The sequence below is a fragment of the Leuresthes tenuis genome, unplaced genomic scaffold (assembly GCF_036924035.1).
Source record: "Leuresthes tenuis unplaced genomic scaffold, fLeuTen1.0.hap1 SCAF_17, whole genome shotgun sequence".
In the NCBI taxonomy this organism is placed as follows: domain Eukaryota; kingdom Metazoa; phylum Chordata; class Actinopteri; order Atheriniformes; family Atherinopsidae; genus Leuresthes; species Leuresthes tenuis.
Window position 1 is genome coordinate 27,032,487 of NW_027325371.1, and position 27,061 is coordinate 27,059,547.

General features: G+C 43.3%; 2 non-coding genes across 2 annotated transcripts; both read left to right on the forward strand.

The window, feature by feature from the left end:
- Nucleotides 1–16,761: 16,761 nt before the first annotated feature.
- LOC140274151 (U5 spliceosomal RNA) lies at nt 16,762–16,875 on the forward strand. The gene has a single exon (XR_011908130.1). It is a non-coding gene; the product is annotated as a U5 spliceosomal RNA (small nuclear RNA).
- Nucleotides 16,876–17,183: 308 nt separating this feature from the next.
- LOC140274385 (U2 spliceosomal RNA) lies at nt 17,184–17,367 on the forward strand. The gene has a single exon (XR_011908340.1). It is a non-coding gene; the product is annotated as a U2 spliceosomal RNA (small nuclear RNA).
- Nucleotides 17,368–27,061: the final 9,694 nt, after the last annotated feature.

Below are 27,061 nucleotides of genomic sequence, written 5' to 3' on the forward strand. Positions count from 1 at the left end.
CAGGTTAAGAGGGCCCTTTCCCGTTGTCCCCGTCCAGAGATCGGACCACCTAACTCTTTGTTCGTTCCCGAGAACGTTAGGTCTCAGGTGCTGCAGTGGGGGCACTCCTCCAGATTGGCCTGCCATCCTGGGGCGGCACGCACACTTGAGCTTATTCGACAGCGGTCCTGGTGGCCCACGCTGGTCTGTGACACCAATCAGTTTGTGGCAGCGTGCTCTGTCTGTGCCCGAGGGAAGGCCTCGCACCAACGGCCCGCTTGCTTGCTGAACCCTCTCCCCATTCCCTCACATCGCGTAGGATTTTGTCTCTGGTCTACCTCCTTCTGCAGGTAACTCTGTCATCCTTACTATTGTCGATCGTTTTTCTAAGGCTGTGCATTTTGTACCACTGTCGAAGCTCCCTTCTGCTCTGGAGACTGCTGAACTCTTGGTTCATCATGTTTTTCGTCACCATGGTATCCCCATGGACATCGTTTCTGATCGGGGACCCCAGTTTTTTTCCCAGGTTTGGCGAGCGTTCTGTGGCGCATTGGGGGCGAGGGTTAGTCTATCGTCTGGGTACCATCCTCAGTCGAACGGCCAGACAGAACGGGCCAACCAAGACCTGGAGGCCGCTTTAAGATGTGTGTGTGCACGTAACCCATCCTCCTGGAGTGTTCAGCTACCGTGGGTGGAGTATGCTCATAACAGTCTCTCCACATCTGCTACTGGTATGTCGCCATTCATGGTAATGTATGGTTTTCAACCCCCTTTGTTCCCTTCCCAGGAGGATGATGTGTCCGTCCCTTCTGTTCAGGAACACTTGCGACGAGTTCGCAGAGTGTAGGCGTTCGCCCGCTCCTAATTATCAGCCTGGGCAGATGGTGTGGTTATCCACCAGGGACCTGCCTTTGCAGGTAGAATCCTAAGCTGTCCCCTCGTTTCATTGGTCCTTTTCCAGCGGTCAGAATCATTAATCCCTCGGCTGTGCGCCTTAAGCTCCCAGACTCCCTTAAGGTACACCCCACGTTTCATGTGTCCCTCTTAAAGCCAGTCACCTCTTGTGCACTTGGTCCTCCAGCTGAACCTCCTCCTCCCCCCCCTGGTCGTGGATGGCCATCCTGCTTACTCAATTAATCGGATTCTGAATGTCAGACGTCGAGGCAGGGGTTTCCAGTATTTGGTTGACTGGGAGGGTTATGGGCCGGAGGAATGTTCTTGGGTTCTTGGGCGCTGGCTATGTGGGAGGGCAACCCCCAGCTCTGCTCCTCCTACCGGCGGTTCGTGGTGGAGATGAGAGGGGTCTTCGACCATCCTGTTCGTGGTAAAGAGGCGGGCAACCGACTGCTCTCACTACGCCAAGGCTCCAGGTCAGTAGCCGACCCGCTTACCCGCCAGACCATACATGATCAAAACAGGGAGCGGAGGTTGTTCAGCTGCAGGGTGTGAATTTCTGACTAAAGTTTGTAAATAGCGGGTAAGACAAAGTGCGAATGCCCGACAATGTATGATCAAAAGAGGGAGCGGAGGTTTTCGGCTGCAAGAAGGTGTGAACGTCTGACCAAAGTTTTTAAAAAGCAGTTAAGAAAAGGTTCGAATATCCAACCAAACATAATCAAAAGCGGGAGCAGAGCTGTTCGACTGCAAGTAGGTGTGAATGTAAGATCATAATTTGCAAAAAGCTGATGAGAAAGGGTGAGAATGCCCGACTATACACCATCAAATGCGGGAGCGGAGTTGTTCGGCTGTGAGTAGGTGTGAATGTCCGACCATAATTGCTGAAAAATGTGTTAGAAAAGACTAGAATGCCGGACAATACATCATCAAAAGCTGGGAGAGGTGGTGTTCGGCTGCAAGTAGGTGTGAATGCCCAGCCATAATTACTCACAAACGGGTAAGAAAAGGTAGTTTTGCCAGACCATACACGATCAAAACAGGGAGCGGAGGTGGTTCAGCCGCAAGGTCTGAATGTCTGACTAAAGTTTATAAAAAGCGGGTAAGACAAGGTGCGAATGCGCGACAATGTATGATCAAAAGAGGGAGCGGAGGGGTTCCGCTGTAAGACGGTGTGAATGTCCGACCGTAGTTGGTAAAAAGCAGGTAAGAAAAGGTTGACATACCCGACTGTACACAATCAATTGCGGGAGCGGAAGTGTTCGGCTGTGAGTAGGTGTGAATGTCCGACCATAATTGCTGAAAAATGTGTTAGAAAAGACTAGAATGCCGGACAATACATCATCAAAAGCTGGGAGAGGTGGTGTTCGGCTGCAAGTAGGTGTGAATGTCCAGCCATAATTACTCACAAACGGGTAAGAAAAGGTAGTTTTGCCAGTCCATACACGATCAAAACAGGGAGCGGAGGTGGTTCAGCCGCAAGGTCTGAATGTCTGACTAAAGTTTATAAAAAGCGGGTAAGACAAGGTGCGAATGCGCGACAATGTATGATCAAAAGAGGGAGCGGAGGGGTTCCGCTGTAAGACGGTGTGAATGTCCGACCATAGTTGGTAAAAAGCAGGTAAGAAAAGGTTGACATACCCGACTGTACACAATCAATTGCGGGAGCGGAAGTGTTCGGCTGTGAGTAGGTGTGAATGTCCGACCATAATTGCTGAAAAATGTGTTAGAAAAGACTAGAATGCCGGACAATACATCATCAAAAGCTCGGAGAGGTGGTGTTCGGCTGCAAGTAGGTGTGAATGTCCAGCCATAATTACTCACAAATGGGTAAGAAAAGGTAGTATTGCCAGACCATACATGATCAAAACAGGGAGTGGAGGTGGTTCAGCTGCAGGGTGTGAATTTCTGACTAAAGTTTGTAAAAAGCGGGTAAGACAGGTGTTCAGCTGCAAGGTGTGAATGTCCACCCATAATTCCTGAAAAATGGGCAAAAAAAAGGTGTGAATGCCCAACCATACATCATCAAAAGCAGGAGTGGAAGTGTTCGGCTACAAGAAGGTGTGAACGTCCAACCAAAATATGTAAAAAGAAGTTAAGAAAAGGTTCGAATATCCAACCAAATATAATCAAAAGCGGGAGCAGAGCTGTTCGACTGCAAGTAGGTGTGAATGTCACATCATAATTTGCAAAAAGCTGATGAGAAAGGGTGAGAATGCCCGACTATACATCATCAAATGCGGGAGCGGAGTTGTTCGGCTGTGAGTAGGTGTGAATCTCCGACCATAATTGCTGAAAAATGTGTTAGAAAAGGTAAAAATGCCGGTCCATACATCATCAAAAGCGAGAGAGGTTGTGTTCGACTGCAAGTAGGTGTGAATGTCCAGCCATAATTACTCACAAACGGGTAAGAAAAGGTAGTAGCCAGACCATATATGATCAAAACAGGGAGCGGAGGTGGTTCAGCTGCAAGAAGGTTTGAATGTCAAACTAAAGTTCAAATATATTAACAAAAGCGGGAGGAGAGGTCTTCGGATGAGAGTGGTTGAAAATTTCCAACCATAATGTATAAAATGCGGTGAAAAAAAAGGTGTGATAGAACACTAAAAGGTGGAGCGGAAGTGTTCGGCTGCAAGAAGGTGTGAATGTCCGACTATATTTGGTGAAAAGCAGGTGAAGCAAGGTCTGAATGCCCAACCTTACATCATCAAAAGCAAGATCAGAGTTGTTTGGCTGCAAGAAGGCCATAGTTTGCCAAAAGCGGGTAAGGTGCGAATGTCCGACTAAATATCAACAAAATTTGGGGCGGAGGTCTTCGGATGCAAGTGGGTGTGAATATCCCACCATACAAGTATGGTGGGTGGAGAGGAAGCTGTGAATAGCCGACCATAGTTTGGAAAAAGCGGGTAAGAAAAGGTTTGAATGCCCGAACATACACCATCAAAAGAGGGAGCGGAGGTGTTCCGCTGTACGAAGGTGTGAATGTCCAACCATACTTGGTAAAAAGCGGGTAAGAAAAGGTTAATATACCCGACTGTACACAATCAATAGCGGGAGCGGATGTGTTCGGCTACAAGAAGGTGTGACAGTCCGACCATGGTTTGTAAAAAGCCGGTAAGAAAAGGTGCGAATGTCCGACAATGTATGATCAAAAGAGAGAGCGGAGGTTTTCGGATACACGAAAGTTTGAATGTCCTACCATAGTTTGTAAATAGCGGGTAAGAAAAGGTTCAAATGCCCGACTATACACCATAAAAAGCGGGAGCGGAGGTGTTCCGCTGTAAGACGGTGTGAATGTCCGACCATAGTTGGTAAAAAGCGGGTAAGAAAAGGTTAAAATACCCGACTGTACAAAATCAATAGCGGGAGCGGAGTTGTTCGGCTACAAGAAGGTGTGAAAGTACGACCATGGTTTGTAAAAAGCAGTTAAGAAAAGGTTAGAATATCCAACCAAACATAATCAAAAGCGGGAGCAGAGCTATTTGACTGCAAGTAGGTGTGAATGTCCAGCCATAATTACTCACAAACGGGGGAAGAAAAGGTAGTATTGCCAGACCATACATGATCAAAACAGGGAGCGGAGGTTCAGCTGCAAGGTGTGAATGTCTGACTATAGTTTGTAAAAAGCGGGTAAGACAAGGTGCGAATGCCCGACAATGTATGATCAAAAGAGAGAGCGGAGGTGTTTGGCTGCAAGGTCTGAATGTCCAACCATAATTTGTAAAAACCGGGTAAGAAAACGCTCGAAAGCCCGACTATACATCATCAAAAGCGGGAGCGGAGGTGTTCAGCTGCAAGAAGGTGTGAATGTTCGACTAAAGTTTGTAAAAAGCTGGTAAGACAAGGAGCGATGTCCCGACATTGTATGATCAAAAGCAGGAGCGGAGGTGTCCAGCTGTGAGTAGGTGTGAATGTCCGACCATAATTGCTGAAAAATGTGTTAGAAAAGGTAAGAATACTGGGCCATACATCATCAAAAGCGGGAGAGGTGGTGTTCGGCTGCAAGAAGGTGTGAAAGTCCAACAATGGTTTGTAAAAAGCGGGTAAGAAAAGGTTAAAATACCCGACTGTACACAATCAATAGCGGGAGCGGATGTGTTCGGCTACAAGAAGATGTGAAAGTCCGACCATGGTTTGTAAAAAGCGGGTAAGAAAAGGTGCGAATGTCCGACAATGTATGATCAAAAGAGAGAGCGGAGGTTTTCGGATACAAGAAGGTTTGAATGTCCCACCATAGTTTGTAAATAGCGGGTAAGAAAAGGTTCGAATGCCCGACTATACACCATCAAAAGCGGGAGCAGAGGTGTTCCGCTGTAAGACGGTGTGAATGTCCGACCATAGTTGGTAAAAAGCGGGTAAGAAAAGGTTAAAATACCCGACTGTACACAATCAATAGCGGGAGCGGAGTTGTTCGGCTACAAGAAGGTGTGAAAGTCCGACCATGGTTTGTAAAAACCGGGTAAGAAAAGGCTCGAAAGCCCGACTATACACCATCAAAAAGAAGGTTTGAATGTCCATCAATAATTGCTTTAAAACAAGAAAGTAAATTTTCGAATATCAAACCGCACATGATCATAAGCGGTAGAGGAGGTGTTCGGCTGCAAGAAGGTGTGAATGTCCACCCATAATTCATGAAAAATGGGTAAAAAAAAAGGTGCGAATGCCTAACAATACATTATCAAAAGCAGGTGTGAATGTCAGATCATAATTTGTAAAAAGCTGATGAGAAAGGGTGAGAATGCCCGACTATACACCATCAAATGCGGGAGCGGAGGTGTTCGGCTCTGAGTAGGTGTGAATGTCCGACCATAATTGCTGAAGAATGTGTTAGAAAAGGTAAGAATGCTGGACCATACATCATCAAAAGCGGGAGAGGTGGTGTTCGGCTGCAAAAAGGTGTGACTGTTCGACTAAAGTTTGTAAAAAGTGGGTAAGACAAGGTGCGAATGCCTGACAATGTATGATCAAAAGCGGGAGCGGAGGTGTTCTGCTGCAAGAAGGTCTACATGTCCATCAATAATTGCTAGAAAACATGAAAGAAACTTTTCGAAAATCAAACCGCACATGATCATAAGTGGGATAGGAGGTGTTCAGCTGCAAGGTGTGAATGTCCACCCATAATTCCTGAAAAATGGGCAAAAAAAAGGTGTGAATGCCCAACCATACATCATCAAAAGCAGGAGTGGAAGTGTTCGGCTACAAGAAGGTGTGAACGTCCAACCAAAATATGTAAAAAGAAGTTAAGAAAAGGTTCGAATATCCAACCAAACATAATCAAAAGCGGGAGCAGAGCTGTTCGACTGCAAGTAGGTGTGAATGTCAGATCATAATTTGCAAAAAGCTGATGAGAAAGGGTGAGAATGCCCGACTATACATCATCAAAAGCGGGAGCGGAGTTGTTCGGCTGTGAGTAGGTGTGAATCTCCGACCATAATTGCTGAAAAATGTGTTAGAAAAGGTAAAAATGCCGGTCCATACATCATCAAAAGCGAGAGAGGTTGTGTTCGACTGCAAGTAGGTGTGAATGTCCAGCCATAATTACTCACAAACGGGTAAGAAAAGGTAGTAGCCAGACCATATATGATCAAAACAGGGAGCGGAGGTGGTTCAGCTGCAAGAAGGTTTGAATGTCAAACTAAAGTTCAAATATATTAACAAAAGCGGGAGGAGAGGTCTTCGGGTGAGAGTGGTTGAAAATTTCCAACCATAATGTATAAAATGCGGTGAAAAAAAAGGTGTGATAGAACACTAAAAGGTGGAGCGGAAGTGTTCGGCTGCAAGAAGGTGTGAATGTCCGACTATATTTGGTGAAAAGCAGGTGAAGCAAGGTCTGAATGCCCAACCTTACATCATCAAAAGCAAGATCAGAGTTGTTTGGCTGCAAGAAGGCCATAGTTTGCCAAAAGCGGGTAAGGTGCGAATGTCCGACTAAATATCAACAAAATTTGGGGCGGAGGTCTTCGGATGCAAGTGGGTGTGAATATCCCACCATACAAGTATGGTGGGTGGAGAGGAAGCTGTGAATAGCCGACCATAGTTTGGAAAAAGCGGGTAAGAAAAGGTTTGAATGCCCGAACATACACCATCAAAAGAGGGAGCGGAGGTGTTCCGCTGTACGAAGGTGTGAATGTCCAACCATACTTGGTAAAAAGCGGGTAAGAAAAGGTTAATATACCCGACTGTACACAATCAATAGCGGGAGCGGATGTGTTCGGCTACAAGAAGGTGTGACAGTCCGACCATGGTTTGTAAAAAGCCGGTAAGAAAAGGTGCGAATGTCCGACAATGTATGATCAAAAGAGAGAGCGGAGGTTTTCGGATACACGAAAGTTTGAATGTCCTACCATAGTTTGTAAATAGCGGGTAAGAAAAGGTTCAAATGCCCGACTATACACCATAAAAAGCGGGAGCGGAGGTGTTCCGCTGTAAGACGGTGTGAATGTCCGACCATAGTTGGTAAAAAGCGGGTAAGAAAAGGTTAAGATACCCGACTGTACAAAATCAATAGCGAGAGCGGAGTTGTTCGGCTACAAGACGGTGTGAAAGTACGACCATGGTTTTTAAAAAGCAGTTAAGAAAAGGTTCGAATATCCAACCAAACATAATCAAAAGCGGGAGCAGATCTGTTCGACTGCAAGTAGGTTTGAATGTCCAGCCATAATTAATCACAAACGGGGGAAGAAAAGGTAGTATTGCCAGACCATACATGATCAAAACAGGGAGCGGAGGTTCAGCTGCAAGGTGTGAATGTCTGACTATAGTTTGTAAAAAGCGGGTAAGACAAGGTGCGAATGCCCGACAATGTATGATCAAAAGAGAGAGCGGAGGTGTTCGGCTGCAAGGTCTGAATGTCCAACCATAATTTGTAAAAACCGGGTAAGAAAAGGCTCGAAAGCCCGACTATACATCATCAAAAGCGGGAGCGGAGGTGTTCAGCTGCAAGAAGGTGTGAATGTTCGACTAAAGTTTGTAAAAAGCTGGTAAGACAAGGAGCGATGTCCCGACATTGTATGATCAAAAGCGGGAGCGGAGGTGTCCAGCTGTGAGTAGGTGTGAATGTCCGACCATAATTGCTGAAAAATGTGTTAGAAAAGGTAAGAATACTGGACCATACATCATCAAAAGCGGGAGAGGTGGTGTTCGGCTGCAAGAAGGTGTGAAAGTCCAACAATGGTTTGTAAAAAGCGGGTAATAAAAGGTTCGAATGCCCGAATATACATCATCAAAAGCGGAAGCGGAGGTGTTCGGATGCAAGAAGGTGTGAACGTCCGACCAAAGTTTGTAAAAAGCAGTGAAAAGCGAGAAAAAGCTTTTCGTGAGTTTTGCATGATTTGGGATTTTGCTTATAAAATGCATTACTTCACTCAAACTATGTTCAAACTGATTTGTCCTTCATATTTACCATGTCTAGAAAGATTTAAACAAAAAAACAACGTTGTACTTTGCAGTAAAAGAAAGAGCAAATCTAAAGTTTCAGGAATCCGAGTATAAGCCTGCTTTCATGAGTTCTGCACGATTTCGGATTTTGCTATAAAATGAATTGCTTTGCTCAAACCAAGTTAAAACTGCTTTGTCCTTCCATATTCATCAATGTCTAGATCGACTTCAACAAAGAAAAACATTGGACTTTGCAGTAGAAGAAGTTGAAATCCATCTACACATTGATAAATACGAAGGACAAAGCAGTTCCCACTTGCCCATAAGAAAATAAGCTTATTCTCGGATTCCTGATCCTTCAGTTTTGCTCTTTCTTCTACTGCAAAATACAATGTTGTTCTTTGTTGAAGTCGATCTAGACATTGATAAATATGAATGAAAAAGCAGTTTTAACTTGGTTTGAGTGAATGAATTCATTTTATACATAAAATCCGAAATCGTGCAGAACTCATGAAAATAAGCTTAATCTCGGATTCCTAAAACTTTTGATTGGCTCTTTCTTTTACTGCAAAGTACAACGTTGTTTTTTTGTTTAAATCTATCGAGACATTGATAAATATGAAGGTAAAAGCCGTTTTAACATAGTTTGAGTGAAGGAATTGATTTTATAGATAAAATCCCAAATCATGCAGAACTCCTCAAAAGGGGCGTATGGCTTAATCACAAGTGTGGCTCTTTCTCATTCAGGGTAGTATGAGGAAGTTTATGCTTGAAATATATGTAGAAATGGGTACATATGAAGGACAAAGCAGTGTTAACTTAGTTTGAGTGAAGGAATTAATTTTATACATAAAATCCCAAATCATGCAGAACGTATGAAAAGAAGCTTATTCTCGGATTCCTGATCCTTCAGTTTTGCTCTTTCTTCTACTGCAAAATACAATGTTGTTCTTTGTTGAAGTCGATCTAGACATTAATAAATATGAAGGAAAAAGCAGTTTTAACTTGGTTTGAGTGAATGAATTCATTTTATACATAAAATCCGAAATCGTGCAGAACTCATGAAAATAAGCTTATTCTCGGATTCCTAAAACTTTTGATTTGCTCTTTCTTTTATTGCAAAGTACAACGTTGTTTTTTTGTTTAAATCTATCGAGACATTGATAAATATGAAGGTAAAAGCCGTTTTAACATAGTTTGAGTGAAGGAATTAATTTTATAGATAAAATCCCAAACCATGCAGAACTCCTCAAAAGGGGCGTATGGCTTAATCACAAGTGTTGCTCTTTCTCATTCAGGGTAGTATGAGGAAGTTTATGCTTGAAATATATGTAGAAATGCGTACATATGAATGACAAAGCAGTGTTAACTTAGTTTGCGTGAAGGAATTAATTTTATACATAAAATCCGAAATCGTGCAGAACTCATGAAAATAAGCTTATTCTCGGATTCCTAAAACTTTTGATTTGCACTTTCTTTTACTGCAAAGTACAACGTTGTTTTTTGTTGAAATCTATCTAGACATTGATAAATACCAGTCGAAACTCTGCTGCCGCTTTTGATAATTTATGGTTGGGCATTCTTACCTTTTCTTACCCGCTTTTTACAAATTATGATCTTACATTCACACCTACTTGCAGTCGAACACCTTCTCATCCACTTATGATCATGTGCGGTTGGGCTTTCGCACCTTTTCTTACCCATTTTTCAGTAATTATGGGTGGACATTCAGACCTTCTTGCAGCCAAAAACCTCCACTCCTCTTTTGATCATACATTGTCGGGAATTCACACCTTGTCTTACCCGCTTTTTACAAACTTTAGTCGGACATTCAAACCTTCTTGCAGCTGAACCACCTCCGCTCCCTGTTTTGATCATATATGGTCTGGCAATAGTACCCTTTCTTACCCGTTTGTGAGTAATTATGGCTGGACATTCACACCTACTTGCAGCCGAACACAACCTCTCCCGCTTTTGGTGATATATGGACCGGCATTTTTACCTTTTCTAACACATTTTTCAGCAATTATGGTTGTAGAATCACACCTACTCACAGCCGAACAACTCCGCTCCCACATTTGATAGTGTATAGTCGGGCATTCTCACCCTTTCTCAACAGCTTTTTGCAAATTATGATCTGATATAGTCGAACAGCTCTGCTCCCGCTTTTGATTATGTTTGGTTGGATATTCGAACATTTTCTTAACTGCTTTTTACAAACTTTGGTCGGACGTTCACACCGTCTTGCAGCCGAACACCTCCGCTTCCGCTTTTGATGGTATATAGTCGGGCATTCGAGCCTTTTCTTACCCGCCTATTACTTACTATGGTTGGACATTCAAACCTTCTTGTAGCCGAACACATCCGCTCCTGCTTTTGATGATGTATTATTTGGCATTTGCACCTTTTCTTACCCATTTTTCATTAATTTTTGGTCGGATATTCAGACCTTCTTGCAACTGAACACCTCTGCTCCCGCTTTTGATGGTGTATAGTCGGGCTTTCGAGCCTTTTCTTCCCCGATTTTTACAAATTGTGGTTGGACATTCAGACCTTGCAGCCGAAAACCTCCGCTCCCTCTTTTGATCATACATTGTCGGGCATTCGCCCCTTGTCTTACACGGTTTTTACAAACTTTAGTCAGACATTCACACCTTGCAGCTGAACCACCTCCATTCCCTGTTTTGATCATGTGTGGTCTGGAAATACTACCTTTTCTTCCCCCGTTTGTGAGTGATTATGGCTGGACATTCACACCTACTTGCAGCCGAAAAACCACCTCTCCCGCTTTTGATGATGTATTGTCCGGCATTCTAGTCTTTTCTATCACATTTTTCAGCAATTATGATCTGACATTCACACCTACTTGCAGTCGAACAGCTCTGCTCCCGCTTTTGATTATGTTCGGTTGGATATTCAAACCTTTTTTTAACTGCTTTTTACAAACTTTGGTCGGACGTTCACACCTTCTTGCAGCCGAACACCTCCGCTTCCGCTTTTGATGGTATATATTCGGGTATTCGAACCTTTTCTTACCCGCTTTTTACAAACCATGGTTGGACTTTCATACCTTCTTGTAGCTGAACAACTCCACTCCTGCTTTTGATGATTTATGGTTGGACATTCGCATCTTTTCCTACCCATTTTTCAGTAATTATGGGTGGATATTCACACCTTCTTGCAGCTGAACACCTCCTCTCCCGCTAATGATCATGTAAGGTTTGATATTCGAAAATTTTCTTTCATGTTTTAAAGCAATTATTGATGGACATTCACACCTACTTGCAGCCGAACACCACCTCTCCCGCTTTTGATGATGTATGGACCGGCATTCTTACCTTTTCTAACACATTTTTCAGCAATTATGGTTGGAGAATCACACCTACTCACAGCCGAACATCTCCGCTACCGCATTTGATGGTGTATAGTCGGGATTCTCCCTCCTGAGCTGTCACCTTATCGTGGTGGGGGAGTTTGCGTGCCCCAATGAGTCTGGGAGCTATGTTGCCCGGGGCTTTAAGCCCCTGGTAGGGTCACCCAAGGCAAACAGATCCTAGATGAGGGACCAGACAAAGAACAGCTCAAAAGACCCCTTATGATGAACAAAAAATTTGGACCTCGTGATCCCTTGCCCGGATATGGGACACCGGGGCCTCCCCCCGGAGCCAGGCCCGGGGGTGGGGCCCGGCAGCGGGCGCCTGGTGGCCGGGTCTGTGCCCATGGGGCTCGGTCGGGCATAGCCCGAAATGATGACGTGGGTCCCCCTCTTCCGACGGGCTCACCACCCGTGGGAGGGGCCAAGGGGGTCGGGTGCGATGTGAGCTGGGTAGCGGCCGAAGGCAGAGGCCTTGGCGGTCTGATCCTCGGCTACTGAAGCTAGCTCTTGGGACGTGGAATGTCACCTCTCTGTTGGGGAAGGAGCCGGAGCTGGTGCGCGAGGCTGAGCGGTTCCGGCTAGATATAGTCGGACTCACCTCGACGCACGGCTTGGGCTCTGGAACCAGTCCTCTTGAGAGGGGTTGGACTCTCTTCCACTCTGGAGTTGCCCGTGGTGAGAGGCGCAGAGCAGGTGTGGGCATACTTATTGCCCCCCGGCTGTGTGCCAGTACATTGGGGTTTACCCCAGTGAACGAGAGGGTAGCCTCCCTCCGCCTTCGGGTGGGGGGACGAGTCCTGACTTGTTTGTGCCTATGCGCCAAACAGCAGTTCAGAGTACCCACCCTTTTTGGAGTCTCTGGGGGAGGCACTGGAGAATGCTCCTACCGGAGACTCCCTCGTTCTGCTGGGGGACTTCAATGCTCACGTGGGCAATGACAGTGAGACCTGGAGGGGTGTGATTGGGAGGAACGGCCCCCCCGATCTGAACCAGAGTGGTGTTATGTTGTTGGACTTCTGTGCTGGTCATGGACTGTCCATAACGAACACCATGTTCAGACATAAGGGTGTCCATATGTGCACTTGGCACCAGGACACCCTTGGCCGCAGTTCGATGATCGACTTTGTGGTTGTATCATCGGACTTGCGGCCGTATGTCCTGGACACTCGGGTGAAGAGAGGGGCGGAGCTGTCAACTGATCACCACCTGGTGGTGAGTTGACTCCGCTGGTGGGGGAGGATGCCGATCAGACCTGGCAGGCCCAAACGTATTGTGAGGGTCTGCTGGGAGCGTTTGTCAGAATCCCCCGTCAGAAGGAGCTTTAACTCCCACCTCCGGCAGAGCTTCAACCATATCCCGGGGAAGGTGGGGGACATTGAGTCCGAATGGGCCATGTTCCGTGACTCCATTGCCGAGGCAGCTGATCGGAGTTGTGGCCGTAAGGTGGTCGGTGCCTGTCGTGGCGGCAACCCTCGAACCTGCTGGTGGACACCAGTGGTGAGGGAAGCCGTCAAGCTGAAGAAGGAGTCCTATCGGGCCTTTTTGGCCAGTGGGACCCTGGAAGCAGCTGATAGGTACCGACAGGCCAGACGGGCTGCGGCTTCGGCGGTTGCTGAGGCAAAAACTCGGGCCTGGGAGGAGTTCGGTGAGACCATGGAGAACGATTTCCGGACGGCCTCGAAGAGATTCTGGTCCACCATCCGGCGTCTCAGGGGGGGGAAGCGGCTCACAGTCAACACTGTTTACAGTGGGGACGGGGCTTTGCTGACCTCAACTAGGGATGTTGTGAGTCGGTGGGGGGAGTACTTCGAGGAACTCCTCAATCCTACCAACACGTGCTCGGAAGAGGCAGAGTCGGAGAGCTCGGAGACAGGGCCTCCCATTTCTGGGGCTGAGGTTGCCGAGGTGGTCAAAAAGCTCCTCGGTGGCAAGGCCCCGGGGGTGGATGAGGTCCGTCCTGAGTTTCTCAAGGCTCTGGATGTTGTAGGGCTGTCTTGGCTGACACGCCTCTGCAGCATCGCGTGGACATCGGGGACAGTGCCTCTGGACTGGCAGATTGGGGTGGTGGTCCCCCTCTTTAAAAAGGGGGACCGGAGGGTGTGTTCCAACTATAGGGGTATCACACTCCTCAGCCTCCCTGGTAAGGTCTATTCGGGGGTATTGGAGAGGAGGATCCGTCGGATAATCGAGCCTCGGATTCAGGAGATGCAGTGTGGCTTTCGTCCTGGCCCATTTGTGAGTAATTATGGCTGGACATTCACACCTACTTGCAGCCGAACACCACTTCTCCCGCTTTTGATGATGTATGGACCGGCATTCTTACCTTTTCTAACACATTTTTCAGCAATTATGGTTGGAGATTCACACCTACTCACAGCCGAACACCTCCGCTCCCGCATTTGATGGTGTATATTCGGGCATACGAACCTGTTCTTACCCGCTTTTTACAAACCATGGTCGGACTTTCACACCTTCTTGTAGCTGAACAACTCCGCTCCCTCTTTTGATTGTGTACAGTCGGGCATACAAACCTGTTCTTACCCGCTTTTTACAAACTATGGTCGGACATTCAAACCTTCTTGTAGCCGAACACATCCACTCCTGCTTTTGATGATGTATGGTTGGGCATTCGCACCTTTTCTTACCCATTTTTCAGTAATTATGGGTGGATATTCACACCTTCTTGCAGCGGAACACCTCCTCTCCCGCTTACGATTATGTGCGGTTTGATATTCGAAAATTTTCTTTCATGTTTTATAGCAATTATTGATGGACATTCATACCTTCTTGAAGCCGAACACATCCACTCCTGCTTTTGATGATGTATGGTTGGAATTTCGAACCTACTTGTTGCCCGTTTTTCATTAATTATGGGTAGACATTCACACCTTGTTGCAGCCAAACACCTCCGCTCCCTGTTTTGATCATGTATGTTTTGACATTCGCACCTTTTCTCACCTGCTTTTTACTATTGTCGGCCAATCACAGCTTCCTCTCCACCATACTTGTATGGTAGGAAATTCTCACCCACTCTCATCCGAAGACCTCTCCTCCCGCTTTTGTTAATATTTAGTCGGGCATTCGAACCTTTTCTTACCCACTTTTTACAAATTTTGGTCGAACATTCACACCTACTTGACGCTGAATACTTCCGCTCCACCTTTTAGTGATGTATGGTTGGCATTTGCACCTTTTGTTGCCCTCTTTTTATATTGATTGCTGAAGATTAAGTTGTTCTTTCTCAAACTACAATTTTTTTTTAATTGTTGAAACTTGATTTGAAGTGGATAAATAAGGAGGACAAACATTTTTAAGTCACGCTGATAGAAGAAATTAATTTTATAGCAAAATCTGTATTTCGTCATATGTCGAGAGATGCTTATTGCTGAAGAAGTTCTTTCTCATTCTACAAAGTACAACGTTGTTTATCGTTGAAACTTGATTAGACATGAATAAATATGAAGGACAAAGCAGTCTTAACTTGGTTTGAGTTAATTAATTCGTTTTATAGGAGAATCCGAATTCGTGCTTATTTTCGGATTCCTGAAGAATGAGTCTGGTTCTTTCTCATAATACAAAGTTTGTTGTTTATTGTTGAAACTTCATCAGAAGTGAAGAAATAAATGAATGCCTATCAACAAATGTGGGATCTAAACTCTACTGCTTCCTCTAAAATAATTTCTTTTCTCAATTCAGAAATGTGTGTGTGTAAGTCACAACACCCGTGACACCAAAACGGCTTTGTTTTCTCTCTTTTCTCTACACTCTGCACTATGAGCACACACACCAAATCAGAAAGGCTTTTTTCTCTCTTTTCTACATTATGGACTGTGGGGACACAAAACCGCTCTCTCTTTTTTTTTTTGATTGTGTGCCAGGGCGTTGTCTCACGTATTAGATTATGCTTAAGATACGAATGGGTTTATCAGTCACATCAGAATCCATACATACTGATCCTCCCGTAATAAAATGGTCGGATCTTATCAAACACACTTTGTTTCTTGTGACAATCAAGTCAGCGAAACAGCGTATACACGTCAAGACACTGAATCAAGTTTGCCACAAGCACTCATAAGTTTGGCAGTATTGCTCTGCCGTCAGCAATCATACACCCATTTTATTTTCGTGAGACGTGCAGGCACCTGTTCATCTACTGTTCTATCACTATGAATTAGTTTATCTATTATCAATAAGGATACTTCTACAACTACTATCAAAGTATGTCCAGACTTCTTATGTTGTCAGTTGCTATATATGAATAAGTGGGTAGCTACTGACAAGCATTAAGCATGTCACACAGCCCAAACATATAACATTTCAGGACACACCACACAGTTAACAACCACAGTGAAGTGTCAAAGCCCAAACATTCAACAGGACACTTACACAACACATTCAAATCAAACAGTCAGACAACATACAAGAACATATACCCCAGCCGGCATTGCTCCCTGCCTATTTTCCTACAGTTCACTATGTGTGCGCACACCTTTATTCACAAACTCTTCAACTTATACTCTTTTACCGAAGCTGCTACAGCTCGATTGGCCGAATACCCTTAGATCCTATTTCGGTGAATTTGACATCTGCCTTACATGTAACAGATTAGCGGTTTAGCAGTTTTAATTTAGTTTGAGTGAAGGAATTCATTTTATAGCAAAATCCGAAATCGTGAAGCACTCATGAAAGTAAGCTTATTCTCGGATTCCTGAAACTTTAGATTTGCTCTTTCTTTTACTGCAAAGTACAACGTTGTTTTTTTTGTATAAATCTTTCTAGACATGGTAAATATGAACGACAAAGCAGTTTTAACATAGTTTGAGTGAAGGAATTCATTTTATAGATAAAATCCCAATCCCAATCCCAAGAGAGAAAAGAGAGTGAATGCGAAGTAGACTTTAACACGGCTATGGGAGCGAGCCGAGTGTGGGCTAACCGGGAGAATTGCTTGAAAGAAACGCGACACTGAATGAGCGGTCAGAACAAAGCCTCAATACGGGATTCTCGTGGTGTTTTTGTTGCTGCCTTGTCTTTTGCATAGAGTAAAAGACAAGGCAGCCATCGACTCAACCAAGCGTCTCAACCAAGCAAAGCTCACCACGCCTGATGCCCTGCTCCCGCAGTGACGGATAATCGTACTCTGGTTTCTCTTCATAACATACAAGTCTTTCGCCTTTTACTAAAGACTTCCGTGGAGAGCAGCACTAATGAGTTGTTTCTATTATTGGCAGGCTTTACCTTTGCGGGTGAAGCCCTTTCTGTCTGTGCAAAAGAAATCTTGCTACTTTGCAGAGTGACTTCTCTGAGTAGAGTCGCCTTACTTGTTGCGACTGTGCCGATGTTCGAAGCTGGAGTGCAAAGTTGTTGCTTGAATGGTGCTTGCTGGAGCATGCGGGAGTGCAAAGTTATACCATTTAAAAGGGCTGAAGAGTGCTCAGTGCAGCGGGTGGGCGGAGGTGCAACGTGACACTCTGGCCACCTATGGCCATAAAAAGAACACTGCTACAAGTGCGCATTGTGCCAGCAAGGGCCCTCGGACCTGAAACAGTGGACAGTTATCGCTTCTCGGCCTTTTGGCTAAGATCAAGTGTAGTATCTGTTCTTATCAGTTTAATATGTCCTCTATACGAGGACAACATATTAAATGGATTTTTAAGAATAGGAGTTGAAAAAGAAGCTTGCTCCGTTCACTCCAAGCCTCGACCCGGTACTGCAGTGCCGCTGGGAACGGTGCGCTCTCCTCTGCTCTTGTGAAAAAGCAAACAGCGGTGTAGGATGAAAGTTTCAGGGAGCCCAAGATGAAACTTTCTTTTAATCTGCTGAGAAAAGAGAGTGAATGCGAAGTGGACTTTAACACGGCTCTGGGAGCGAGCCGAGTGCGGGCTAACCGGGAGAATTGCTTGAAAGAAACGCGACACCGAATGAGTGGTCAGAACAAAGCCTCAATACGGTGTTCCCGTGGTGTTTGTGGCTGCCTTGTCTTTTGCACAGAGTAAAAGACAAGGCAGCCATCGAATAGATTGTTTCTACTTGGTCAGCCGAGGAGCAGGGGGGGGGGGCAAGCGTCTCAACCAAGCAAAGCTCACCAAGTAGGAACAATCGGGCCCTTTTCGATGGCTGCAACACCTGAAAGAGATATTGATGCGAGACCCGATCAAATGCTTTTTCAAAGTCTAAATTTAAGATGACAAGCCGGGTGTTTCTGTCTCTAGCGTAATCAATGATGTCTCGAATCAGTACGAGGCTGTCGGTGAGTTGTCTCCCTGAGATGGCACAAGCTTGGTCTGGGTGAATTACCTCCTCTAAAACAGAGGACATCCGTGTCGCTAAAACCTTGCTAAAATGTTTACAGTCAAAGTTTAAAAGTGTGATGGGCCTCCAATTCTTTAGGTCAGTCTTATCATTTTTTTTATAAAGTAGAGTCACTATTCCCACTCTAAAACTGTCAGGCAGTTGGTCGAGTTTTTCAAAATCTTTAAAAACATCTAAAATGTCTGATGATAAAAGGTCCCAATAGGTCAGATAGAATTCTGCAGGAAGCCCGTCTAAACCCGGAGCTCGACTTCTCTTAAAACCTGTTAGGCATTTTTTTAACTCTAAAGCAGTAAAATTCTGTGTCAAGTGTGCATTCTCTTTTACGGTTTTGTCAACGAATTTTAAGATTTCTGCCGATGTTTCCAAGTGCACTGGTTTCTCTTTGTACATGTTACTATAAAAGGTATGTACAGTTTCAATCATCTCTTGTGTGGATTTTGTTAAAAACCCATCTTCTCTTTTTAGATTTTGAATACACTCCTTTTTATTTATAACTTTCTTTCTTTTTCACCTTCCTCAATTTCCTGCTCCCTGCTTCTTACAAAAATTCCTTTACTCTTTATTTCTGCTAAAACTGACATTTCCTTTTTGACATCTTTGATTTCTTCTTTAAAGTCTATGCCACACTGATTTAGTTTAAAGTAGCGCTGTAAGCGTTTATGTAGTCCCATCATACATCTATTCTCTTTCCTTTTTTTACGTTTACCTTGCTGTTTAAAAAAAGTCTGGGTCGTTTCCTTCACCATTTCCCACCATTGTGCATGTGTTTCGTAGAGGTCTTGAAGGGTCTGCCACTCTTTATAACATTCCCTGTACTGACTGACTATGATTTCATCCTCCAACAGGGAACAGTTGAGTTTCCACAGACCACTTCCTACCGTCACACCAGAAGGGGGTGAAAGGGTGCAGGAGAGCATAAGGTGGTCTGAAAAGAAAACAGGGGTTAATCTAACATCAGTGGGTGGGCAATCTCTAGTAAAGAAATAATCAATGCGAGAGGCTCTGGTGCCATCATGACTAAACCAGGTGAAGCCCTCCTCTCTGGGATGCATGGTTTTAAAACAGTCAGTAAGCTTAAAATCCCTGCATATGCCCTGAAGTAAAATCGAAGTCTTATCCACTTTAAAATCTACCCCTGCTCTTTTTCTATCTTTCCTGCTCAAGATACAGTTAAAATCCCCTCCTACAACTAAAGGTACTTGCCCTAGCATGTAAAGCTGTATATCTTCTAAAAGGTCATACATGTTCATTGTTCATGTTCATTACATGTTTGGGCTTTGACACTTCACTGTGGTTGTTAACTGTGTGGTGTGTCCTGAAATGTTATATGTTTGGGCTGTGTGACATGCTTAATGCTTGTCAGTAGCTACCCACTTATTCATATATAGCAACTGACAACATAAGAAGTCCGGACATACTTTGATAGTAGTTGTAGAAGTATCCTTATTGATAATAGATCACTAATTCATAGTGATAGAACAGTAGATGAACAGGTGTTTGCACATGTCTCACGAAAATAAAATGGGTGTATGATTGCTGACGGCAGAGCAATACTGCCAAACTTATGAGTTCTTGTGGCAAACTTGATTCAGTGTCTTGACGTGTATACGCTGTTTCGCTGACTTGATTGTCACAAGAAACAAAGTGTGTTTGATAAGATCCGACCATTTTATTACGGGAGGATCAGTATGTATGGATTCTGATGTGACTGATAAACCCATTCGTATCTTAAGCATAATCTAATACGTGAGACAACGCCCTGGCACACGATAAAAAAAAAAAAAGAGAGAGAGCGGTTTTGTGTCCCCACAGTCCATAATGTAGAAAAGAGAGAAAAAAGCCTTTCTGATTTGGTGTGTGTGCTCATAGTGCAGAGTGTAGAGAAAAGAAAGCCGTTTTGGTGTCACGGGTGTTGTGACTTACACACACACATTTCTAAATTGAGAAAGGAAATTATTTTAGAGGAAGCACTAGAGTTTAGATCCCACATTTGTTGATAGGCATTCATTTATTTCCTCACTTCTGATGAAGTTTCAACAATAAACAACAAACTTTGTATTATGAGAAAGAACCAGACTCATTCTTCAGGAATCCGAAAATAAGCTCTATTTTATGAGTTATGCACGAATTCGGATTCTCCTATAAAAAGAATTCATTAACTCAAACCAAGTTAAGACTGCTTTGTCCTTCATATATATTCATGTCTAATCAAGTTTCAACGATAAACAACGTTGTACTTTGTAGAATGAGAAAGAACTTCTTCAGAAATAAGCATCTCTCGACATATGACGAAATACAGATTTTGCTATAAAATTAATTCCTTCTATCAGCCTGACTTAAAACTGTTTGTCCTCCTTATTTATCCACTTCAAATCAAGTTTCAACAATTAAAAAAAATTTGTAGTTTGAGAAAGAACAACTTAATCTTCAGCAATCAGTATAAAAAGAGGTGCAAATGCCAACCATACATACCTAAAAGGTGGAGCGGAAGTATTCAGCTGCAAGTAGGAGTGAATGTTCGACCATAATTTGTAAAAAGCGGGTAAGAAAAGGTTCGAATGCCCGACTATATATTAACAAAAGCGGGAGGAGAGGTCTTCGAATGAGAGTGGGTGAGAATTTCCAACCATAATCTATAAAATACGGTGAAAAAAAATATGTGAATGCCTCATAGAACACTAAAAGCGGAAGTGTTCGGCTGCAAGAAGGTGTGAATGTCCGACTATATTTGGTGAAAAGCAGGTGAAGCAAGGTCTGAATGCCCAACCTTACATCATCAAAAGCGAGATCAGAGGTGTTTGGCTGCAAGAAGGCCATAGTTTGCCAAAAGCGGGTAAGGTGCGAATGACCGACTAAATATCAACAAAAGTGGGGGCGGAGGTCTTCGGATGCAAGTGGGTGTGAATATTCCACCATACAAGTATGGTGGAGAGGAAGCTGTGAATGGCCGACCATAGTAAAAGGCGGGTGAGAGAAGGTGCGAATGTCAAACCATACATAATCAAAACAGGGAGCGGAGGTGTTCTGCTGTAAGAAGGTGTGAATGTCCAACCATAGTTGGTAAAAAGCGGGTAAGAAAAGGTTAAAATGCCCGACTGTACACAATCAATAGCAGGAGCGGAGTTGTTCGGCTACTAAAAGGTGTGAAAGTCCGACCATGGTTTGTAAAAAGCGGGTAAGAAAAGGTGCGAATGCCCGACAATGTATGATCAAAAGAGGGAGTGGAGGTTTTCGGCTGCAAGAAGGTCTGAATGTCCAACCATAATTTGTAAAAACCGGGGAAGAAAAGGCTCGAAAGCCCGACTATACACCATCAAAAGTGGGAGCGGAGGTGTTCAGCTGCAAGACGGTCTGAATGTCCATCAATAATTGCTAGAAAACATGAAAGAAAATTTTCGAATATCAAACTGCACATGATCATAAGCGGGAGAGGAGGTGTTCAGCTGCAAGAAGGTGTGAATGTCTACCCATAATTACTGAAAAATGGGTAAGAAAAGGTGCGAATGCCTAACCATACTTCATCAAAAGAGGGAGCGGAGGTGTTCCGCTGTAAGACGGTGTGAATGTCCGACCATAGATGGTAAAAAGCGGGTAAGAAAAGGTTAAATTACCCGACTGTACACAATCAAAAGAGGGAGCGGAGTTGTTCAGCTAAGAGAAGGTGTGAAAGTCCGACCTTGGTTTGTAAAAAGCGGGTAAGAAAAGGTTCGTATGCCCGAATATACACCATCAAAAGCGGAAGCGGAGGTGTTCGGCTGCAAGATATTGTGAACGTCCGACCAAAGTTTGTAAAAAGCAGTTAAGAAAAGGTTCGAATATCTAACCAAACATAATCAAAAGCAGGAGCAGAGCTGTTCGACTGGAAGTAGGTGTGAATGTCAGATCATAATTTGCAAAAAGCTGATGAGAAAGGGTGAGAATGCCCGACTATACACATTCAAATGCGGGAGCGGAGTTGTTCGAATCATCAAAAGCAGGAGTGGAAGTGTTCGGCTACAAGAAGGTGTGAACGTCCAACCAAAATATGTAAAAAGCAGTTAAGAAAAGGTTCGAATATCCAACCATACATCATCAAATGCGGGAGCGGAGTTGTTCGGCTGTGAGTAGGTGTGAATGTCCGACCATAATTGCTGAAAAATGTGTTAGAAAAGGTAAAAATGCCGGTCCATACATCATCAAAAGCGAGAGAGGTTGTGTTCGGCTGCAAGTAGGTGTGAATGTCCAGCCATAATTACTCACAAACGGATAAGAAAAGGTAGTATTGCCAGACCATATATGATCAAAACATGGAGCGGAGGTGGTTCAGCTGCAAGAAGGTTTGAATGTCCGACTAAAGTTCAAATATATTAAAGAAAGCGGGAGGAGAGGTCTTCGGATGAGAGTGGTTGAAAATTTCCGACCATAATGTATAAAATGCGGTGAAAAAAAGGTGTGATAGAACACTAAAAGGTGGAGCGGAAGTGTTCGGCTGCAAGAAGGTGTGAATGTCCGACTATATTTGGTGAAAAGCAGGTGAAGCAAGGTCTGAATGCCCAACCTTACATCATCAAAAGCGAGATCAGAGGTGTTTGGCTGCAAGAAGGCCATAGTTTGCCAAAAGCGGGTAAGGTGCGAATGTCCGACTAAATATCAACAAAATTTGGGGCAGAGGTCTTTGGATGCAAGTGAGTGTGAATATCCAACCATACAAGTATGGTGGAGAGGAAGCTGTGAATAGCCGACCATAGTTTGGAAAAAGCGGGTAAGAAAAGGTTTGAATACCCGAACATACACCATCAAAAGAGGGAGCGGAGGTGTTCCGCTGTACGAAGGTGTGAATGTCCGACTATAGTTGGTAAAAAGCGGGTAAGAAAAGGTTAAAATACCCGACTGTACACAATCAATAGCGGGAGCGGATGTGTTCGGCTACAAGAAGGTGTGAAAGTCCGACCATGGTTTGTAAAAAGCGGATAAGAAAAGGTGCGAATGTCCGACAATGTATGATCAAAAGAGAGAGCGGAGGTTTTCGGATACAAGAAGGTTTGAATGTCCCACCATAGTTTGTAAAAAGCGGGTAAGAAAAGGTTCGAATGCCCGAACATACACCATCAAAAGAGGGAGCGGAGGTGTTCCGCTGTAAGAAGGTGTGAATGTCAGACCATAGTTGCTAAAAAGCGGGTAAGAAAAGGTTAAAATACCCGACTGTACACAATCAATAGCGGGAGCGGAGTTGTTCGGCTACTAAAAGGTGTGAAACTCCGACCCTGGTTTGTAAAAAGCGGGTAAGAAAAGGTTCGAATGCCCGAACATACACCATCAAAAGAGGGAGCGGAGGTGTTCCGCTGTAAGACGGTGTGAATGTCCGATCATAGTTGGTAAAAAGCGGGTAAGAAAAGGTTAAAATACCCGACTGTACACAATCAAAAGAGGGAGCGGAGTTGTTCAGCTAAGAGAAGGTGTGAAAGTCCGACCATGGTTTGTAAAAAGCGGGTAAGAAAAGGTTCGTATGCCCGAATATACACTATCAAAACCGGAAGCGTAGGTGTTCCGCTGCAAGAAGGTGTGAACGTCCCACCAAAGTTTGTAAAAAAGCAGTTAAGAAAAGGTTCGAATATCTAACCAAACATAATCAAAAGCGGGAGCAGAGCTGTTCGACTGCAAGACGGTGTGAATGTCAGAGAATAATTTGCAAAAAGCTGATGAGAAAGGGTGAGAAATCCCGACTATACACCATCAAATGCGATTCTCCAACCATAATTGTTGAAAAATGTGTTAGAAAAGGTAAGAATGCCGGTCCATACATCATCAAAGGCGGGAGAGGTGGTGTTCGGCTGCAAGTAGGTGTGAATGTCCATTAATAATTGTTTTAAAACATGAAAGAAAATGTTCGAATATCAAACCTTACATGATCATTAGCGGGAGAGGAGGTCTTCAGCTGCAAGAATGTGTGAATGTCCAGCCATAATTACTCACAAACGGGTAAGAAAAGGTACTATTGCCAGACCATATATGATCTAAACAGGGAGCGGAGGTGGTTCAGCTGCAAGAAGGTTTGAATGTCCGACTAAAGTTTATAAAAAGCGGGTAAGACAAGGTGTGAATGCCCGACAATGTATGATCAAAAGAGGAGCGGAGGTTTTCGGGTGCAAGAAGGTCTGAATGTCCACCCATAATTACTGAAATATGGGTAAGAAAAGGTGCGAAAGCCCAACCGCACATGATCATAAGTGGATGAGAAGGTGTTCGACTGCAAGTAGGTGTGAATGTAAGATCATAATTTGTAAAAAGCGGGTAAGAAAAGGTAACAATGCCCAACCATAAATTATCAAAAGCGGCAGCAGAGTTTCGGCTGGTATTTATCAATGTCTAGATAGATTTCAACAAAAAACAACGTTGTACTTTGCAGTAAAAGAAAGTGCAAATCAAAAGTTTTAGGAATCCGAGAATAAGCTTATTTTCATGAGTTCTGCACGATTTCGGATTTTATGTATAAAATGAATTTCTTCACGCAAACTAAGTTAACACTGCTTTGTCCTTCATATGTACCCATTTCTACATATATTTCAAGCATAAACTTCCTCATATTACCCTGAATGAGAAAGAGCCACACTTGTGATTAAGCCATACCTCCCTTTTGAGGAGTTCTGCATGATTTGGGATTTTATCTATAAAATTAATTCCTTCACTCAAACTATGTTAAAACGGCTTTTACCTTCATATTTATCAATGTCTCGATAGATTTAAACAAAAAAACAACGTTGTACTTTGCAATAAAAGAAAGAGCAAATCAAAAGTTTTAGGAATCCGAGAATAAGCTTATTTTCATGTGTTCTGCACGATTTCGGATTTTATGTATAAAATGAATTCATTCACTCAAACCAAGTTAAAACTGCTTTTTCCTTCATATTTATCAATGTCTAGATCGACTTCAACAAAGAACAACATTGTATTTTGCAGTAGAAGAAAGAGCAACACTGAAGGATCAGGAATCCGAGAATAAGCTTCTTTTCATACGTTCTGCATGATTTGGGATTTTATGTATAAAATTAATTCCTTCACTCAAACTAAGTTAACACTGCTTTGTCCTTCATATGTACCCATTTCTACATATATTTCAAGCATAAACTTCCTCATACTACCCTGAATGAGAAAGAACCAAACTTGTGATTAAGCCATACGCCCCTTTTGAGGAGTTCTGCATGATTTGGGATTTTATCTATAAAATCAATTCCTTCACTCAAACTATGTTAAAACGGCTTTTACCTTCATATTTATCAATGTCTCGATATATTTAAACAAAAAAACAACGTTGTACTTTGCAGTAAAAGAAAGAGCCAATCAAAAGTTTTAGGAATCCGAGAATAAGCTTATTTTCATGAGTTCTGCACGATTTCGGATTTTATGTATAAAATGAATTCATTCACTCAAACCAAGTTAAAACTGCTTTTTCCTTCATATTTATCAATGTCTAGATCGACTTCAACAAAGAACAACATTGTACTTTGCAGTAGAAGAAAGAGCAACACTGAAGGATCAGGAATCCGAGAATAAGCTTCTTTTCATACGTTCTGCATGATTTGGGATTTTATGTATAAAATTAATTCCTTCACTCAAACTAAGTTAACACTGCTTTGTCCTTCATATGTACCCATTTCTACATATATTTCAAGCATAAACTTCCTCATACTACCCTGAATGAGAAAGAACCAAACTTGTGATTAAGCCATACGCCCCTTTTGAGGAGTTCTGCATGATTTGGGATTTTATCTATAAAATCAATTCCTTCACTCAAACTATGTTAAAACGGCTTTTACCTTCATATTTATCAATGTCTCGATATATTTAAACAAAAAAACAACGTTGTACTTTGCAGTAAAAGAAAGAGCCAATCAAAAGTTTTAGGAATCCGAGAATAAGCTTATTTTCATGAGTTCTGCACGATTTCGGATTTTATGTATAAAATGAATTCATTCACTCAAACCAAGTTAAAACTGCTTTTTCCTTCATATTTATCAATGTCTAGATCGACTTCAACAAAGAACAACATTGTACTTTGCAGTAGAAGAAAGAGCAACACTGAAGGATCAGGAATCCGAGAATAAGCTTATTTTCTTATGGGCAAGTGGGAACTGCTTTGTCCTTCATATTTATCAATGTGTAGATGGATTTCAACTTCTTCTACTGCAAAGTCCAATGTTGTACTTGTTGAAGTCGATCATTGATGAATATGGAAGGACAAAGCAGTTTTAACTTGGTTTGAGCAAAGCAATTCATTTTATAGCAAAATCCGAAATCGTGCAGAACTCATGAAAGCAGGCTTATACTCGGATTCCTGAAACTTTAGATTTGCTCTTTCTTTTACTGCAAAGTACAACGTTGTTTTTTTGTTTAAATATTTCTAGACATGGTAAATATGAAGGACAAATCAGTTTTAAAATAGTTTGAGTGAAGTAATGCATTTTATAAGCAAAATCCCAAATCATGCAAACTCACGAAATGCTTTTTCTCGCTTTTCACTGCTTTTTACAAACTTTGGTCGGACGTTCACACCTTCTTGCATCCGAACACCTCCGCTTCCGCTTTTGATGATGTATATTCGGGCATTCGAACCTTTTTTTACCCGCTTTTTACAAACCATTGTTGGACTTTCACACCTTCTTGCAGCCGAACACCACCTCTCCCGCTTTTGATGGTCCAGTATTCTTACCTTTTCTAACACATTTTTCAGCAATTATGGTCGGACATTCACACCTACTCACAGCTGGACACCTCCGCTCCCGCTTTTGATCATACAATGTCGGGACATCGCTCCTTGTCTTACCTGCTTTTTACAAACTTTAGTCGAACATTCACACCTTCTTGCAGCTGAACACCTCCGCTCCCGCTTTTGATGATGTATAGTCGGGCTTTCGAGCCTTTTCTTACCCGGTTTTTACAAATTATGGTTGGACATTCAGACCTTGCAGCCGAACACCTCCGCTCTCTCTTTTGATCATACATTGTTGGGCATTCGCAATTTGTCTTACCCGCTTTTTACAAACTATAGTCAAACATTCACACCTTGCAGCTGAACCTCCGCTCCCTGTTTTGATCATGTATGGTCTGGCAATACTACCTTTTCTTCCCCCGTTTGTGAGTAAT